Source organism: Chlorocebus sabaeus, chromosome 1 (genome assembly GCF_047675955.1).
Source record: "Chlorocebus sabaeus isolate Y175 chromosome 1, mChlSab1.0.hap1, whole genome shotgun sequence".
NCBI lineage: Eukaryota > Metazoa > Chordata > Mammalia > Primates > Cercopithecidae > Chlorocebus > Chlorocebus sabaeus.
Genome location: NC_132904.1, coordinates 43514469 through 43536009, shown reverse-complemented (window position 1 = coordinate 43536009; position 21541 = coordinate 43514469). Strand labels below are relative to the sequence as shown.

The 21541-nt window shown below is 38.5% G+C and overlaps 1 protein-coding gene and 1 pseudogene across 2 annotated transcripts in view; both read left to right on the top strand.

The window, feature by feature from the left end:
* The window catches only part of NELL1 (neural EGFL like 1), a 936950-nt gene that overhangs the window by 629392 nt on the left and 286017 nt on the right, over nt 1-21541 (top strand). The window lies entirely within an intron of this gene.
* On the top strand, nt 6810-8016 carry LOC140713171 (isocitrate dehydrogenase [NAD] subunit gamma, mitochondrial-like; annotated as a pseudogene).

The following is a 21541-nucleotide window of genomic DNA, read 5'->3' as shown; positions in this document are numbered from 1 at the left end:
TAGAATTAAAATAGAAATCATAGAAATCAGTAACAGTTGGAGAACTCCAAAATTATTGAAGATTAAACAACAGACTTTTAATTAACCTATGGGTCAAAACGGAAACCTCAAAAGAAATTAAAAATATTCTAAACTAAATAAAAATAAGATACAATTTTTCAAAATTTGCAGGGAAGGCGGTGCTTAGCATTGAATGCTTGTATTAGAACAAAAGAAAGATCTGAGAGTAATGATCCAAGCTTCCACCTTAGAAAACTAGAAAAAAAGAAAATTAGATTCAAAATAAGCAGGAGAAAAGATATAATAAAAATTAGTGCCAAAATCAATGAAATTGAAAACAGGAAATCAATAGAGAAAATTAACAAAAATAAACCTAATTCTTTGAAAAGATCAACAAAATTGATGAACCTCTAGTCAGGCTAAGATAAAAAAGAAGGAAGACAAATCACTGATATCAGTAATGAAAGAGAGGACATCATTATAGTCTCATGGACATTTAAAAGGCAATACAGGAATATTATGAACATTTTCTATGCCCAAAATTTGATAACCTATATAAAATGAACCAATTTCTTGAAAGATAATCATCCATAACTCACAAAAGAAGAAATAGATTATCTGAATGGGCCTATATCTATTACAGAAATTGAGCCAATAATTAACATTTTCAAACAGAAGCACCAGGCCCAGATGGGTTCACTGGTGAATTCTACCAAACATTTAGGAAAGAAATTATGCAAATTCTCCAGTCTCTTCAAGAATACAAAAGCAGTGGGAATACTTCCAAATTCTTTGTGAGGCCAACATTAATACTAAAACCAGACAAAAATCTCACAAGAAAAGAAAACTATAGCCCAGTATTTCTCATGAACATAGATGCAAAAATTCTCAATAAAATATTAGCAAATTGACTCCAACAGTTATTTAAAAAAATACACTACAACCAAGTGGTGTATATTATCCCAGGTAAGGCAAGACTGGTTGAACATTTGAAAATCATTTGAATTAATGTCTTCAGCACATCCAAAACCTAAAGAAGAAAAATCACATTATCATAACAATAGATGCAGAAAAAGCATTGGACAAAATTCAACACCTATTGTTGATAAAAACCCTCAGTAAACTAGGAATAATAGAAGGGAACTTCCTCAACTTGATAAAGAACATGTACACAAACCCTACAGCAATGTCATACAATAATGAGAAACTACAAGATTTGCTGCCAACTTAGGAAGAAGGCAAGTATATCCCCCCTCACCACTTTTTTTTCTTAACATAGTATTCTAAATCATAGCTAATGTGTTAAGAAAATAAAATAAAAGGTGTACTTACTGGAAAGAAAGAAATAAAACTGCATTTTCTTCTACATACCATGATTATCTAAGCAGAAATTTTTAAAAAATCAATTAAAAAATCCCTTCTGAAACTAGCAAGTGACTATAGCATAGTTGCAGAATATAAGGTTAATGTACAAAAGTCAATAGTTTTTTCTGTATACTGGCAATGAACAAGTGAAATTTAAAATTAAAAACAATGCCAGTTATATTAGCAACCCCAAAATGATATACTTAGATTTAAATCTAACAAAATATGGACAAGATCTATAAGAGGAAAACTATAAAACTCAGATTTAAAAAAATCAAAGAACTAAATAAATAGATATTCCATGTTTATGGGTAGGAAAACTCAATATTGTTAGTATGTCAGTTCTCCCCAATTTGATTCAAGATTTTATGTAATCCCAATAAAAATCCTAGGGAGTTACTTTGTGGATATTGATAAACTGATTCCAAAGTTTATATATACAGACAAAAGACTCAGAATAGCCAACAGAGTACTAAAGGAGAACAAAGTTGAAGAATTGACACTACCAGATGTGAAGACTTACTATAAAGCTACAGTAATGAAAACAGTGTAGTACTGATGAAAGAATAGACAAATAAGTCAATGCAAGAGACTAGAGAGCCCAGAAATAGATCTACAGTAATATAGTCAACTGATGTTAGACAAAGGATCAAACAGTGTCACGGAGGAAAACTGTCAACTCAACAAATGGTGCTAGATAAATGACATTCACATGCCAAAATAAATTAATAAATGTAGACACAGATCTTAAAACTCTAGTAAAAATAAATCAAAATGGATCATAAATGTAAATGAAAATGAAAAACTCGAACTCCTAGAAGATAACAGGAGAAATTCAAAGTGACCTATAGTATGGCAATTATTTTTTAGATACAATCAAGGGAACAGTTCATGAAAGAAATAATAATCTGAAATTCATTAAAATTATACAGGTTTGTTCTAGAAAAGATATTGTCAAGAAAGTGAGAAGGCAAGACATAGACTGGGAGAAAATAGTTGCAAAAGACACATCTGATAAAGGACTGTTGTCTACAATGTACAAATAACTCTAAACTCTACAATAAGCAACTGAACAACCTGATTAAAAAATGGGCAAAGACCTAACAGACATCTCACTAGGTAGCTAATAAACATATGAGAAGATGCTCAACATTTTATGTTATTAGGTTTTAAACTAAAACAACAATGAGATACACTACACACCTATTGGAATGGCCAAAATCTGACACACTAACAGCACCGAATCTTCACAAGGATATGAAGCACCAGGAACGCTATGGTAACTTTGGAAAAAAGCAGTTTCTCATGAAGCTAAGCATGGTCTTACCATGTGATACAGCATTTTTGCCTCTTGGTATTCATCCAAATGAGTTGTAAACTATGTCCACACCAAAACCTGCAAACAGATGTTTCGAGCAGTTTTATTCATAACCACCCAAACCTGGAAGCAATAAAAACGTCTTCCAGGGGTTGAAAGGATAAACTTTGGCACATCTAGACAATGAAATATTGTTCCACGCCAAAAAGAAATGAACTATCAAGCCATGAAAAGAAATAGAGGAAATGTAAATGCACAATACTAGGTGACAGAAGCCGATCTGCAAATGTCACATGTGATTTCAATTATATGACATGACGAAAAAGGCAAAACTATGAAGACAGTAACATCTTCAGGGGATTCCAGAGGTTGGGGGAAAGGAGAGAGAAAATGTACTCAAATAGAGGATTTTTAAGGCAGTGAAACTACTCTGTAATGATACTGTAATGGTGGATACCTATCATTGTACATTGGTCCACACCTGTACGATGTATAATACGAAGAGTGAAACCTAATGTAAACTATAGACTTTGGTTGATACTGAGGCATCAGTGTTGGTTCATTAGTTGTAATAAATGGAGAATGGCAGAGTGAGACGGCCAAATAGAAGACTCTACCAATCATTCCACCTACATGGACAACAATTTAACAATTATTGGTGCAGAAACACACTTTCAAAAGAACCGAAAACGAGGTGAGCATTCACAGTACCTGATTTTAACTTCATATCACTGAAAAAGGTATTGAAGAGGGCAGGAAAGACAGTGTTGAACTACCGATGCCACCTTTTCCCCATCACTCAGCAGGAGCCATGTGACATGGAGAATCTGTGCGTTTGTGGGAGGGAGAGCACAGTGATTCTGAGATATTGCATTGAACTCAATTCTGCCTTGTCACAGCAAAAAAAAAAAAAAAACAAAACTGGACTGAACTTTACTAACACCAGCCCACGGAAGGAGAATTTAAACCAGCCCTAGCCAAAGGAGAATCGCCCATCCCATCCCAGCAGTCAGAACTTGAGTTACTGCAAGCCTCACCAAAGCAGGCTAAAATGCTATGGGACCTTAAATAATGTTTATTTAAGTTTAATAAACTTAAATAACAATTTAAGTTCTAATTAAGGAACAATTTTAAGTTTAATAAATAACAATTTAAGTTAATAACAAACATTATTTAAGGTTCCAAAACCTAGGCTCTAAACAGTCTAGGCCACGAGGATTACAACTCCTAGGTGTGTCCTAGTCCTGAAATGGACTCAGAGCCAGTGGACCTGGAGAGCATGCAACCTATTGAGACACCAGCCAGGCCAGCTGAGGGAGTGCTTGCACCACCCCTCCTCCAACCCCAGGTTGCATAGCTCACAGCTCCCATGAAGACCCCTTTCTTCCGTTTGAGGAGAGGGAAGAGTGGGGAGGACTTTGTCTTCCATCTTGGATACCAGCTCATTCATAGTAAGATAGGCACCAGTCACAGTCAGAGTCATAAGGCCTCCTTGCCATGCTCTAGCTCCTAAACATCATTTCTAGACACACCCTGAGCCAGAAGGGAACCTGCTGCCGTGAAGGTAAGGACCCAGTCTTGGAAAGACCCATCACCTGCTAACTAAAGAGGCTTATAGTGATAGTGGCTATGAGGTGAGGCTCCTCTGCCTGTGGAAACGGGAGAGAAGGGTGTGAGGGACTGTGTCTTGTGATTTGAGTGCCAGTTCAGCTGCAATACAATAGAATATGAAGGTAGACTTCTAAGGTTTTTGACTCCAGTCCCTAGCTCCTGGATGACACCTCTGTACCCAGCCAGGGCCTGGGAGAACTTGCTGTGCTGAAGGGAAGGATGCAAGCCTGGCTGGCTTCACCACCTGCAAATTGTAGACCCAAGGCCTTGAGTGAACTTAGAGGGTAGCCAGGTCATGGTTACAACAGACCTTGGACAAGACCCAGTGCTTTGACAGCTTAAAGTCTGACCCAGCACAGTTCCAGTGGTGGTAGCCACAGGGGTACTTGTGTCACTCCACCCCCAGATCCAGACAGAGAGAGAGACTCCATTTGTTTGGGAGAAAGTAAGGAAAGAGAAGAAGAGTCTCTGCATGGTAATCCAGATAATTCTTCCTGATCTTAGCTAAGACCATTAAGGTACTACATCTAGAAGATGCCTATCTCTTGCTGTATACAAAAATAAATAAAAATGGATTAGACTTAAATCTAAGACCTCAAACTATGAAACTATTACAAGAAAACATCGGGGGAAGTCTCCTGGACATTTTCCTGAGCAAAAATTCTTCTTGTGTAATACTTTACAAGCATAGACAACAAAAGAAAAAATGGGCAAATGGGATCACATTAAGTTAAAAAGCTTCTTCACAGCAAAGAAAATAATCCACGAAGTGAAAGACAACCTACAGATGGGAGAAAATATTTTGCCAACTATCCATCTGACAAGGGATTAATAGCCAGAATACATAAGGAGCTCAAACAACTCTATAGGAAAAAAAAATAATCTAATTAAAAATGAGCAAAATATCTGAATAGACATTTCTCAAAAGAAGACATACAAATGGCAAACAAGCATATGAAAAGGTGCTCAACATCATTGATCATCAGAGAAATGCAAATCAAAACTACAATAAGATATAATCTCAGGCCAGTTAAAATGACTTATATACCACCACACCTGGCTAATTTTTGTATTTTTAATAGAAACAGCGTTTAGGTTGAGGCAGGGGAATTGCTTGAGCTTGGGAGGTGGAGGCTGTAGTGAGCTGAGATCACACCGCTATACTCCAGTAGGGCAACAGAGTGAGACTCTGTCTCAAAATAAATAAATAAATAAAACAAAAAAAGGCTTATATGCAAAAGATCAGCGATAAGATGCTGGCGAGGGTGTGGAGAAAAGGGAACCCCCAACACTGTTGGTGGGAATGTAAATTAGTATGACCACTATGGAGAACAGTTTGGAGGTTCCTCAGAAAACTAAAAATAGAGCCACCATAGGATCCAGCAATCCCACTGCTGAGTATATACCTGAAAGAAAGGAAATCAGTGCATAGAAAATATATGTGCGCACTCATGTTTGTTGCAGCACTATTCACAATACCAAGATATTGAAGCAGTGTAAATGTCCATAAAGAATTGAATAGACAAAGAAAATGAGGTACTTATACACAATGGAGTACTATTCAACCATAAAAAAGAATGAGATCCTATCATTTGCAGCAACATGAATAGAACTGGAGGTCATTATGTTAAGTGAAATAAGCCAGGCACAGAAAGACAGATTGTGTATATTCTGACTTATTTGTGGGAGCTAAACATTGAAATAATTGGACTCATGGAGAGAGGAAGTAGAGGATGGTTAAAAAAGCTGGGAAGGATAGTGCGGGAGTGTGGGGGAGGTGGGGATGGTTAATGGGTACAAAAGATATAAAAAGAATGAATAAGACCTAGTATTCCCTAGCACAACAGAGTGACTGTAGTCAAAAATAATTTGTGTACATTTTGAAATAACTAAATGAGTATAGTTGGATTGTATATAAAAGATAAATGTTTGAGGTGATGGACATCCCATTTACCCTGATGTGATTATTATGCATTGCATGCCTATATCGAAATGTCTCATAGTAATCTATAAATACATACACACGCTATTGTACCCACAAAAATTAAAAATAAATATTTTTTTAAAAATTTAAAAATAAGGTACATTGAGCACTCTTGTGTGGGATTTTGATAGTGGAAGAGGTTGTGCTTATTCTGGATCAAGAGAATACAGGACATGTTTGTACTCTCCACTCAATTTTGCTGTGACCATAAAACTGCTCTAAAAATAAAGTCTGTGTTTTTAACAGCATATGATACAGAGTTTCACACACTGAATTTGCCTAGTGAATTATTATCTAGCTCCAAAATAATTGTATTTTCTACTATATAACACATTACATCATCTGTGAAGCTATCTCTCTCCCAAAGTAGAATGTCTGTGAAATAGAACATAAGGAAGGAGAGAGAATTGTGATCCAAGCAAGAATGATGGGTCCAGAATTCCAACCAAGGAAGCTAGTTCAAAGCAAGAGGAAGAGCACAGCCTTTCACACAATTGAATAGATCTCAACTTCCTGATTGTGGTACTGAAGATGCCGACAGTAGCCCGCTGCTCTGTGAAGGCAGTTTTCCGACCTACCATTCTTGGCTACTCCTGGGATGTTTTACTTGGCTGTGAGATCCCCCTGAGAAGCTTCTCTTTTTCTCACACAATTCCTCCATCAGCAACGTGTGGTGGGTGGCACACGGTGACTATGATTCCTGGAGATGGCATTGTGGCTGAACTTACGCTGCATGTCAAGACTATGTTCAGACGTGTGTGTGTGCCTCTGGACTTTGAGGAAGTGTCAGTGACCTCCACCTCTGCCTCACACGAAGAGGAAATTCACAGTGCCATCATGACAGTTCATTGAAACCCTGTGTCTTTGAAGGGTAGCATTTAAACTGATGTCACCCTGCCACCATCATACAAATCCTTCAACAACATGTTTCACACCACCTTAGATCTCCATGCCAATGTCATTCATTTTAAAAATTTGCCAAATGTGGAGACCTGGCACAAGGACATAGCCATCCTAGTTGTTCGGGAGAACACAGAGGGTGAGTATAGCAATCTGGAGCATGAGAGTGTGAAAGGAGTAACAGAGAGCCTAAAGATCATGACTAAGGTCAAATCTTTGCACATTGCTGAATATGCCTTCCAGCTGGCCCAGAAGATGGCATGCAAAAAAGTGACGGCTGTGCACAAGGTCAGCATCATGAAACTGGGAGATGGTCTCTTCCTCCAGTGTTGTGGGGAGGTGGCATCCCGCTATCCTCAGCTCACCTTAGAAGACATGATTGTGGACAATGCCACAATGTAGGTAGTATCCCAGCCCCAACAGTTTGATGTCATGGTAATGCCCAATATTTATGGCAATGTTACCAACACTGTCTGCACAGGGTTGATTGGTGGGATAGGCCTTGTGCCTGGAGCCAACTATAGCCACATGTATGCAGTGTTTGAGACAGCTTCAAGGCAATCTGACAATTTAGTCAATACAAATCTGGCAAACCCTACTGCCAAGCTGCTGGCAAGTTGCATCACGCTGGATTACCTCAAACTCCACTCCTATGCCACCCACATTCATACTAGAGTCTTGGCATCCTTGGACAACAAAAGTATCCACACCCCAGATCTTGGAGGCTTGGGTACCACATTGGACATCATTCAAAACGTCATAGATCACATTCGAAATGTCAATTAATTGTTCTGTGCCTTGGAGGCTAAGCTATCCCCCAAAGTCTGTCCTGTCCTACTTGTTACCTCCACTCTTCCCCCTTTAAAAACCATAGCCAGTTTAGCTCCTGCAGACTCCAGAATAAACCAGCTTATGCTTTAATTCACAAGCATGGAAGGGTGGGGGCCTGCGTTAACCAAAACTGATTTTTCACCATTAAATTGAGTGCCATAAACATTGCTTGTTTAAATTAGCCAAACCTAAATGAATTGAGGACATTCTTATCTATTTTAATCCACAATTCTCCCTTCTCTATGATATGATATACTGAATAAATCAGAGCTGTTTGTGGAGTCCTGGGGCTTTCCCAGAACTTGGCACACTGATTTTCTCTTTATCTCGGTCATTAAAATTCAGCAAACCAGCCTGCAGAGAAGCCTGGCTTCTCTCTAGAGGTCGTTAATGAGTTAATTAGTGCAATAAACTTTGCCTAAAAAATATGCATTGCAACTTTTCTAATAAATAGGGCAACATACAGCCGAGCTGGCATAGGATGCTTCCACTCCTTCCTAGATAGCCCATCTTTCCCATAGTCTTATTTATCACCTTTATGTTAGGAATTTTCTCCAGTGTTCTTTTTCACACATGAACATTTTGGGGCACTGCAGCTCTTCTGGAAAGGGGATTCTTGAATTCTTCCAGCTGGGCTCAAGAGCGTAGAGGTGAAAACCCCAGTTAACAGGCACTAGGCCCACAATGTTTTGCTAAACAGAGAACCATCAATTGTAAACTCTTTGCTCAGTGTTTCACAGTCTTTTACGGTTTACTTTCAATCTTTCTTTCAAAGAAAGAATGTATATATAAAACAAAACAAAACAAAAAGCACTGAGCTAAATGTTTACTGTCATTTTATTCTATTTTATTTATAGTGTTTTTTAGAGTTATAGTTGGGAGACACACAAACTAAAATAACTGTATTAGTGCCTGCAAATTGTTACTTAAGTAAGACTTTAAAAACACAATGGTTGTAAAAACTTAAAGTAGTTTTATCAGCAGGAATGGCCTGTAGATAGAAATGAGACAGAAAAATAATGAATTCTATTTTGTGGAAATATGTGTCTCGCCTCTTACCTTTGGATCTCTGCATGGTTAATAGGTCACAAGTTAAAGACATTTAGACCATAGAAAGTTTCTTACAGTTTCCAGCAGGCTCTGCCTTAATCATATTACCTTGGTCTAACCTTTCTTAATTGGGTATAAAGTCAAGGCCAGGATTTGGACAACTGAAAGCTAGTTTGAGAGGATTTAGTCTGAGAAAAAAGTGAGTACCTGCAACCCTATCTAGAAGTCTTTCTTGAAGAATAAGGCAAGCAGGGAAGAGTCTATGTGTAAAATGACCATGATAGTCACTTTACTGGCCATTAGACATGTCACTGTCCAGGGCTGCCACTAGCCCAAATGATGCCCACCTCTGGGCTGATCTAGACCTGCACCAAAGGCATGTTTTTTTTCAAGTGGAGCAAGGGGCAGATTTTAGCCAGATGGCCCCCTGCACCTCCAATGCCAGGCTAACTGATATTACTTTAACCCATACTACCCACTCGTACCACTCTTTTTTATGATGATGAGGATTTATTTATGGCACAATCAGCTTAATGGCAGACAGTGGCCCAGCTGTTGGCTTCTATTTAGCAGTGGGGGTTTATGATACACTTGAGTTAAAATTTCTCTGTCTGTTAAAGATGGTCATTTTCAGAATCCCATTACAGTTCTTGGACCAGACTGCTGCAATGACACCTAGTACACCATAGTAACATTTTTCATTTCCACTGTTAGATGTTCTCACTTAGATATGAACATCTCTAGGGTAAACTTCATGTGTTTTCTTTCCTTGTCCTTTGTAGTCTGTAACATAATGGCTGCTATATAATACATGGGATACATGTTTGTTTAATCAGCCAAAATATGAGTGTTATGGTTGATATTGCTATACTTTTTTATCTGTAAAGTGTGATAACTGTACCTGCCTTATATTTGTTGGAAAGATTGAGAAGATTCACGTAAAACCTATATTGTTGTGCCTATAAGTGCTTAGTATATTTTAAAAATTATTATATTCATTGTTACACAGAATATACCATTCTAAAATATAATTCTGAATAGAACTGAGTGAATTTTATTAATTCATTACAGATTTTTGATTTGCGACCAACTCTCAAATAGAAGAGCAAATCATATCTGCTGATTCATCTAATCTCCTTATTCTAGCTCCTTTTTATTTATTGAATCTGGCAACCCCTCTATTTTTTCACCAACACCTTCTCCCTCATTAGCTTTTCTTATTGGTAACTTCCCAGTTTCTCTTACTGCTAGTAAGAGAAACTGGGAAACTAGCATCAGAACCTAGGATGGGGGATATATCGGGACAGGCTCTTAGTTCATGCTCACTCTAAAGAAGAAAAGGAAGAAAAGGAAGAAAAGGAAGGGAAGGGAGAAAGGGGAAGGGAGGAAGGAAATAGCTTCCTAACTATGTCTTGCCTGTAGCTTAGCCCTGTTCAATCTATTTTCACAATGCACCCGGCATGATCTTTTTGAAAGGCAGAGATATCATGTCCCTTTCTTAAAACCTTTATTCAAAGGCTTCATTTTGTCTGTAAAAGAAAGGCAATGGAGCATAGCATGAAAACCATCTAATGTTCTGGCCTCATCTTCCCTTCCTCAGGTTCACCATGTCTATCCCCCAACCCTCATTCCAATATCAATGCAATGTGGCATTCCAACAAGAGTACAACAGAGTTTATTGTTAAAGGACCATCTATTCGCTCTAGATCAGGCCTTTGTGCACAGTCTTGGTTCCTTTCCTCTTCAGTAGATGAATTTCTCCTCATGCTTAAGGACTCAACTTAATCATCACCTTTTTTGGGGAGTCTTATCTTTTTACCCCCTTCCCATTTTTTTCCTGAGATTTAGGGGATAACTCTCAGTGCTCCCCACCACAGCTCTCTGTATACACGGTCTAGTATTTATCTCCCTGATTGTGATTACATGCCTTATCCCCGCCATCCCTCATTAACCTTACTGTGCAATGCATCCCTTGGCAACAGGAGTGACAGTCATTCATCACTATAGCATCAGAACCTAGGATGGGGGATATATCGGGACAGGCTCTTAGTTCATGCTCACTCTAAAGAAGAAAAGGAAGAAAAGGAAGGAAAGGGAAGGGAAGGGAGAAAGGGGAAGGGAGGAAGGAAATAAGGAAGGGAGAAGGAAAAAGGGAAGGAAAGAGGAAGGAAGGAAGGGAAGGAAGGAAAGGAAGGAAAGGAAGGAAGGGCTTACTCCTATGGCTTAGGAGTGGGGAATTGGAAGAGCTAATCTATTGCAAAATGCTCGTCTGACTTCAGTCTATGAACCTATCTTACCAGATTACTCCTCTCTAGAAAAGACTAAAGCCCTCAAGGTAGTAAAACAGTTAGTTGGCAGGCTGCCTCTGTTTCATGAGAAAATGTCTGTACTGCATTTTTTGGATAATTTCATCTTAGCCTTTATCGGTTTACCCTACTTTGTTTACAATTCTGGTGTTATAAAAAATAGCATCAACAAGTTACCTGATTTTTCTTTAGATTACTCTTTCTCTTTAAAGATTTGTTTTGGTTACTGGTCTTACAAATTACTCAGTTGCTCAGATTTCATAGCTGACTGACATTCATCCCAACTCTGCCACACAAGAGCAGTGTGACATTGGATAGGTTGCTTAACCTCTCTGATCTCTAGTTGCTTATCTGTGCAATAAACATAAATGTGTACCTTCATGGGATTGTTGTCAAAATTAAGTCAGATTGTTTTGGTTGTCTGTTGCTGTAAAACAAACTACCCAAACCTTAGTGACTTAGAATGACCAACGATTATTTGTTGTGATTATGTAGATTAGCCAGGGGCTTCTTCTTAGCAGTAGGATGGCTAAGAGCTCCAGAATCACCTCATTCACATGGCTGGCTGTTACTACTAATGATGGTCAGTCAGGGGCCTCCATTTTTCTCCACATGGTTGTCCTACGTGGTATTTTGATCTCCTCACAACATGGCACCTGGGTTCTAAGAAGGAATGTTCTAAGAAGCAAAGACCAAGGCTGTAGACCTCTTAAGGCTCAGATATGACAGTTGCTTAGTACCATTTCTACTATATTCTATTGATCAAATTAGGCAATAATAGAATAGACCAGATTTAAGAATGGGGGAATAAATTCTGACTCTTGATGAATGACAAGGTCACATTACAAAGGGGTACATGGGTGAGGAGCACTATTGATGTGACCATTTTTGGAAACATGCTCTACCACCATGAAAATGTATTTAAAACTCTCAGGCAAGATGGCCCAATAAGAACAGCTCCAGTGTGTGGCTCCCAGCAAGATCAATGCAGAAGGTGGGTGATTTCTGCATTTCTAACTAAGGTACCTGATTCACCTCATTGGGACTAGTTAATCAATGGGTGCAGGCCACGGAGGGTGAGTCAAAGCAGGGTGGGGTGTTGCCTCACCCGGGAAGTGCAAGGGGTGGGGAACTCCCTCCCCTAGCCAAGGGAAGCCATGAGGTACTGTGCCATGAGGAGCAGTGCAGTCTGGCCCAGATACTACGCTTTTCCCACGGTCTTCGCAACTCATAGACCAGGAGATTCCCTTGGGTGCCTATACCACCAGGGCCCTGGGTTTCAAGCACAAAACTGGGCGGCAGTTTGGGCAGACAGGGAGCTAACTGAAGGAGGTTTTTTTTCATACTCCAGTGGCACCTGGAATGCCAGCAAGACAGAACCATTCACTCCCCTGGAAAAGGGGCTGAAGCCAGGGAGCCAAGTTGTCTAGTTCATTGGATTCCACCCCCACGGAGCCCAACAAGCTAAGATCCACTGGCTTGAAATTTTCGCTGCCAGCACAGCAGTCTGAAGTCGACCTGACCTGGTACGCTTAAGCTTGGTGGAAGAAGGGGTGTCCACTATTACTGAGACTTGAGTAGGCAGTTTTCCCCTCACAGTGTAAACAAAGCTTCCAGGAAGTTCAAAGTGGGTGGAGCCTACCACAGCTCCAATAAGCCGCTTAGCCAGATTGCCTCTCTAGATTCCTCCTCTCTGGGAGTAGCATCTCTAAAAGAAAGGAAGCAGCCCTAGTCAGGGATAAAATTCCTATCTCCCTTGGACAGAGCACCTGGGGGAAGGGGCAACTGTGGGTGCAGCTTAAGCAGATTTAAATATTCCTTCCTGCCAGCTCTGAAGAGAGCAGTGGCTCTCCCAGCACAGTTCTCGACCTCTGCTAAGAGACAGACTGCCTCCTCAAGTGGGTCCCTGACCCCTGTGCCTCCTGACTGGGAGACACATCCCAGGAGGGGTTGAGAGACACCTTATACAGGAAAGCTCTGGTTGGCATATGGCAGGTTTCCCTCTGGGACAAAGCTTCCACAGGAAGGAACAGGCAGCAGTCTTTGCTATTCTGCAGCCTCTGCTGGTGATACCCAGGGAAACAAGGTCTGGAGTGCACCTCCAGCAAACTCCAGCAGACCTGCAACAGAGGGGCCTGTTACGAGGAAAACTAACAAACAGAAAGGAATAGCATCAACATCAACAAAAAGAACATCCACACAGAAACCCCATCCGAAGATCACCAACATCAAAGATCAAAGATAGATAAATCCACGAAGATGAGGAAAAACCAGTGCAAAAAGGCTGAAAATTCCAAAGACAAGAATGCCTCTTCTCCCCCAAAGGATCACAACTCCTCTCCAGTAAGGGAACAAAACTGGACAGAGAATGAGTTTGATGAATTGACAGAAGTAGTCTTCAGAAGGTGGGTAATAGCAAACTCCTCTGAGCTAAAGGAGCATGTTCTAACCCAATGCAGGGAAGCTACGAACCTTGAAAAATGGCTAGAGGAATTGCTAACTAGAATAACCAGTTTATAGAAGAATATAAATGACCTGATGGAGCTGAAGAGCACAGAATGATAACTTCGTGAAGCATACACAAGTATCAATAGCTGAATCAATCAAGTGGAAGAAAGGATATCATTATTAATGATATAATGAAATGAAGGCAGAAATAAGTAAGTTTTTTGACACCAGTGAGAACAAAGACACAATGTACCAGAATCTCTGGGACACAGCTAAAGCAGTGTTTAGAGGGGAATTTGTAGCACTAAATGCCCACAGAAGAAAGCAGAATAGACTAATAACAAGTTCTGAAATTGAGGCAGTAATTAATAGACTACCAACCAGAAAAAGCCCAGGACGAGATAGATTCACAGCCCAATTCTACCAGAGGTACAAAGGGGAGCTAGTACCATTCCTTCTGAAACTTTTCCAAACAATAGAGAAAGAGGAACTCCTTCCTGACTCATTTTTTGGGGCCAGCATCATCCTGATACCAAAACCTGGCAGAGACACAACAACAACAAAAAAGAAAATTTCATGCCAATATCCCTGATGAACATCAATGCAAACATCCTCAATAAAATACTGGCAAACCAAATCCAGCAGCACATCAAAAAGTTTATCCACCACGATCAAGTCGGCTTCATCTCTGGGATGCAAGCCTGGTGCAACATACACAAATCAAAAAATATAATCCATCAGATAAACAGAACCAATGACAAAAACCACATGATTATCTCAATAGATGCAGAAGAGGCCTTCAACAAAATTCAACACCGCTTCATGCTAAAAGCTCTCAATAAAGTGGGTATTGATAGAACATATCTCAAAATAATAAGAGCTATTTATGACAAACCCATAGCCAATATATACTGAATGGTTATAAATTATGCTGCTATAAAGACACATGCACATGTATGTTTATTGCAGCACTATTCACAATAGCAAAGACTTGGAATCAACCCAAATGTCCATCAGTGACAGATTGGATTAAGAAAATGTGGCACATATACACCATGGAATACTATGCAGTCATAAAAAAGGATGAGTTTGTGTCCTTTGTAGGGACATGGATGCAGCTGGAAACCATCATTCTTAGCAAACTATCACAAGAACAGAAAACCAAACACCGCATGTTCTCACTCATAGGTGGGAACTGAACAATGAGATCACTTGGACTCGGGAAGGGGAACATCACACACCGGGGCCTATTATGGGGAGGGGGGAGGGGGGAGGGATTGCATTGGGAGTTATACCTGATGTAAATGACGAGTTGATGGGTGCAGCACACCAACATGGCACAAGTATACATATGTAACAAACCTGCACGTTGTGCACATGTACCCTACAACTTAAAGTATAATAATAATAAATAAATTAAAAAAAAAAAAAAAAAAAAAACTGGAAGCATTCCCTTTGAAAACCAGCACAAGATAAGGATGCCCTCTCTCAACTTTCCTATTCAACATAGTATTGGAAATTCTGGCTAGGGCAATGAGGCAAGAGAAAGAAATAAAGCATATTCAAATAGGAAGAGAGGAAGTCAAATTGTCTCTGCAGATGACATGATTGTGTATTTAGAAAATCCCATTGTCTCAGCCCAAAATCTTAACCTGATAAGCAACTTCAGCAAAGTCTCAGGATATAAAATCAATGTGCAAAAATCACAAGCATTACTATACACCAATAATAGACAGAGAGCAAAATCATGAGTCAACTCCTATGCACAATTGCTACCAAGAGAATAAAATACCTAGGAATCCAACTTACGAGGGATGTGAAAGACTTCTTCAAGGAGAACTGCAAACCACTGCTCAAGAAATAAGAGAGGGCACAAACAAATGCAAAAACATTCCATGCTCATGGATAGGAAGAATCAATATTGTGAAAATGGCCATACTGCCCAAAGTAATTTATAGATGCAATGCTTTCTTCATCAAGCTACCACTGACTTTCTTCACAGAATTAGAAAAAATTACTTTAAATTTTATATGGAACCAAAAAGGAGTCCGCATAGACAAGACAATCCTAAGCAAAAACAACAAAGCTGGAGGCATCATGCTACCTGACTTCAAACTATCCTACAAGCCTACAGTAACCAAAACAGCATGGTACTGGTACCAAAACAGATATATAGACCAATGGAACAGAACAGAGCCCTCAGAAATAATACCACACATCTACAACCATCTGATCTTTGAGAAACTTGACATAAGCAATGGGGAAAGGATTCCCTATTTAATAAATGCTATTGGGAAAACTGGCTAGCCATATGCAGAAGACCAAGACTGGACCCCTTCCTTCCACCATATACAAAAATTAACTCAAGATGGATTAAAGGCTTAAATATAAGACCTAAAACCATAAAAAGCCTAGAGGAAAACCTAGGCAATACCATTCAGGACATAGGCATAAGCAAAGACTTCACAACTCAAACAACAAAAGCAATGGCAATAAAAGCCAAAATAGACAAATGGGATCTAATTAAAGAGCTTCTGCACAAAATAAGAAACTATCATCAGAGTGAACAAGCAGCCTACAGAATGGGAGAAAAAATTTGCAATCTATCCATCTGACAAAGGGCTAATATCCAGAGTCTACAAATTTACAAGAAAAAAAAACAAACAACAAAAATCTCCATCAAAAAATGGGTGAAGGATATGAACAGACACTTTTCAATAGAAGACATTTATGCAGCCAACAAAAGTATTAAAAAAATCTCATCATCACTGGTCATTAGAGAAATGCAAATCAAGACCACAATGAGATACTATCTCATGCCAGTTAGAATGGTGATCATTAAAAAGTCAGGAAACAACAGATGCTGGAGAGAATGTAGAGAAATAGGAATGCTTTTACACTGTTGGTGGAAGTGTAAACTAGTTCAACCATTGTGGAAGACAGTGTGGCAATTCCTCAAGGATCTAGAACCAGAAATACCATTTGACCCAGCAATGCCATTACTGGGTATATACCTAAAGGTTTATAAATCATTCTACTATAAAGCACATGCACATGTATGTTTACTGCAGCACTGTTCACAATATCAAAGACTTGGAACCAACCCAGTTGTGCATCAGTGATAGACTGGATAAGGAAAATGTGGCATATATTCACCGTGGAATAGTATGCAGTCATAAAAAATATGAGTTCAGTCCTTTGCAAGGACATGCATAAAGCTGGAAACCATTCTCTGCAGACTAGCACAAGAACAGAAAACCGGACACCACATGTTCTCACTCATAATTGGAAGTTGAACAATGAAAACACGTGGAAACAGGGAGGGCAACATCACACACTGAGGCCTCCGGGAGAGTGAGGGACTAGGGGAGGGATAGCAATAGGAGAAATAACTAGTGTAGATGACGAGTTGATGAGTGCAGCAAACCACCATTTCACATGTATACTTATGTAACAAACCAGCATGTTCTGCACATGTATCCCAGCACTTAAAGTATAATTAAAAATAATAATAAAATAAAGTCTATAAAAATGACAAAAAGCACTCTTACCACAGTGCCAGTCACATGGGGATTGCTTAATTAATGGCAACTGTTATCAGCCTTGACTGTTTCCCTCTTACATCTTCTCTAGCTTCACTAGCTGCCACTTCTGTCCCCATAGTGTACCCTTTGTTGGTTCCCTCCATTCCATATAGTTTATTCTGTGCTTATACCATCTGAAGGACTATTTAAAAAGTTGTTGAACTAGTCTCAAATTTGAACTTCTTTATTTCACATTTTGTCTTGTATTAATTGGACATCTACTTGAGTTTAGCCTTAATGAATCATATGTACCTTGAGAGTAGGAAACATTCAATCAACATTCTGGACCTTGTATCACCCAGCACAGTGCCTTACATATGGTTGGTGCAATCTGGTAATTAATTGCATGGCAAATTGGATTGAAGATAATAGTGATTATAGCTATTGTGCATTATTGAGTTTATGATGTCATATGTTGTTCTATATGCTTTGTATTTATTAACTTATTTTCATATCGACCTATTCAGATGATGGTTATTATCATCCTGATTTTATAGTTGAGAAAACTGAGGGACAAAGGTGTTAAGAAATTTAACTGAGGTCACACAACTAATGGGAGTTGAGGCCACCTTTAAAAGTCAAGGAGTCTGGCTTTAGAACCCAACTATTTCAATGGTCATGAGCGTTTGTACATTGTGAATTTTCATACCTTTATGTGAAAGTGGACTAGGTTTCAGCGACACATCAATATCTCCTTTTGAAAAAAATTATGTAGACCCACAGAATTTAAGAAATGTAAAGAGAGCTCAGTTTTGCAAAAGCTAAAGCCCAAGAAGGCAAAGTCAGTTGCCTCAGTCTCACAACTACTACATAGCTGAGACAGAATGAGAATCCACATCTGATTTCAGATGAAGTTCTTGTTCTGGTATTCCACAGCTATCTCCTGATGTGACTTGTAGGAAATGCCACTTCTGATTTTTATAAATACTTACTGTATGTCAGGTATGTTTTTAATTGGTTTACAAATATTAATAAATTTAAATCTCACATTCACCCATTATATTGATAAAGAACCTGAAGCACTGTCCAGTTCACTGACTTGCTCAAGGTCAATTACAGACAGTAAATAGGGAACCAAGATTAAAATGCAGCCCAGGGCACCAGTGTCTAACCATACTACTAAAGCTGTCTCTCAAAATGTTGGATTAATTAGATATTTGTGAATGAAAAAGAAAGAATATCCAGATAAATGAGATCATTTGGTACCAGAACCAAGCATCAAATATTGAAGACAGATGACATTTCAAGAATGGTAAATCAAATAGTAAACTTATTTCCTTAGAGTAATGACAGTCACAAAGAGAGAACACTTAGAACAGGAATGATGTGCTATTGAAACAAAAGAATTACTAAAATAATGATATGGAGTAGACACAAATAATTTTTCAAGTAAAAAGAGGATTTTTAAGAAATGTAGCCAGTTCTGGGTCATTACAGCAGTTGCAAAAAGGTGACATCACTAAAGGCTCAGTTGGGAATATGCATAATTTCTACAGGGAGCTGATTAAAGAGCTAGACATTTTTTGAAGGGAGGCGCTTGGTCCTTGGAGTTTCCCTGACAACTTGCATAACATTGGAACTCAGTGTGGTAAATTGTTCTTCACATCAAAATGAATTTGCTTACACTGATATGGAAAGCTACATATTCTGCATTTGTGATTGCTCCAGGAAATGCAAGGAAAAGAGAAAAGACATATTTGAAGTGGAAAAAAATGGCTCAACTTCACAAAGGCAATTAAAAAACTTGGAATGTCTTGTTACCAATTTTGCAAATACTTAAAAACCAACTCAACCTGAGTAAAAGCAGCGTCTACTGATGAAGACTCTAACGTGGACTCTGATCAGCTTAAGCATCTAGTTTGCTACAGTTAATGCCAAATTTAGTGCATACACAATAGATGTAAATGAATAAATGTTGCCACAAAAGAGGGAAAATATTGTATATGTCTAAATACAAGGTTACTACTTTTTTCCTTTTTATCGCTCATAAAAAGGAAATGCTTTAAATTCAGATCCTTATAAAGGTTCTCATATTACTAGGTATTCTCCCAGTTCTATTATTTTGAACACAAGAAACATTTTGGGGAGAAAAAAATGACATTAGCTATACTGGCTTATTATTTGAATTGAAATTATCTGGAAAATAAATTTTAATAATAGGTAAAAAATACCCTCTCAACAAATAGCTATTATTCCTGGGAGCATAGTCTCACAATTGCAAATATTGAATGTCATTATTTAATTAGCTTGATTGTGGTGACAATTCTGCGTTATATATGTATATCTAATCATCAAGTTGTATACTTTAAATATATGGAATTTAAAATTATCAGTTATACTTCAGTAAATCTTGAAAAAATACAAATATAAATACTGATAACCATACAGAACACTTAATAACACAGTTCAGTTTTTGGTTACATTGTAAAGATCACAAATATAGACCTATTAGACAAATGGGGAAAGAAGCAGCGCTGATACTATGCAGTTGGATTCTTGTGACTTTGCTGGAAAAGATATCAAATACAGATTCAAAAAGTGCTTTGTCTCAAACAACTTAGACAGATGGAATGATGATTAATTTAGAAAACTTCAGAGAACTTGAAAAGTGGCTCTGGGCTGGGGAAAAATTTTAGGTCAAGATTCATGGGAAGAAATTAAATGAAATTATTTAATGTTTTTATAGTAAAGAAAAGATAATGTTTCTATACTAATATATAATATAGTCCATGAAATGATATACTTAATATAGCTATGCATAACTGAACCCATAAATCAAATATTATTAAAAAATATTTATTTGGCCGGGCGCGGTGGCTCAAGCCTGTAATCCCAGCACTTTGGGAGGCCGAGACGGGCGGATCACGAGGTCAGGAGATCAAGACCATCCTGGCTAACCCGGTGAAACCCCGTCTCTACTAAAAAATACAAAAATCTAGCCGGGCGAGGTGGCGGGCGCCTGTAGTCCCAGCTACTCGGGAGTCTCGAGGCAGGAGAATGGCGTGAACCCGGGAGACGGAGCTTGCAGTGAGCTGAGATCCGGCCACTGCACTCCAGCCTGGGCGAGAGAGCGAAACTCCGCCTCAAAAAAAAAAAAAAAAAAAAAAAATATATATATATATATATATATATTTAATATATTCCTTAACGTTATTCAAGTTGATCTAGAATTTTTTTCATTCTTTAGATGTTGTCATTAATTTAAAAAAATATTTTAATTATATTTGGAATTTATTTCTATACAGGCATTTACATTGCCTCCTATCTGCAGCATTTTGTGGGAAAAGGGATCAAAGGAGATTTTGAAGTTATTGGGAAGAAATCTATAATAGCAAAGGAAGAAGCCAGGGTTTCTGGACATATCGATATTATGGAAAGAAATGCAAAGGAATTTAAGACAAGATAGGCTACATTCAGGGCGATATGGTCATAGACCAGGAATTTCAAATGAAGTTATATTTAACTACTTAAGGCTGGTACTATAGCACACCTATGGTACTTCATCTAGTTTTGATATTTTAAATTTATAAAACATGTAATTTCTGTTGAAGGTATACAATGTCAACTTTATGATAAGCTTTAGAAAAAGATGTTGAAAAACTTCATGGTTAAATTAACTGTTTTCTCCAAGGCAAGAAAAGCCTCTGCATTCTCCTTTTCAAGGTATTCAGGTTGTGATAGAATTAAGTTATTTTGATCTCAGTTTTATTCTTACCAGCAGCAAGATCTGTGTATACTCAGTAACCTTACCCATTCATTCTTTCACTCCTTTACTTGTTTCTCAGTGTTCTTTGTCTTCCATTGAATACTTGCCTTGAGCCATAAACTGTGCAAGCACTGAGATTGCAGCTCTGAGAATTGATGTGCTTTCTCTCAAGGAGTCCACAGGGCTGAGAAAATCAACAATAATCAGACAATTGTAATGGAGCATAATAAATATTGTAATGGAAGTATAAGCAGGGTCTATGAGAGGACAGAGGCAGGGAAGGGAAATCATAGTAACCTCTCCAGAGTAAGTCCTGTCTCAGATGAACCTTGACAAAGTTTAGGAGGAGGGAGAGAAGGAGGGAGAGAGTAGAGAAAGAGAGAGGAGAGAAGAAGAGAGCAAAACAGGGCTGAGAGGGCTGCCATCACCTGCCCATTA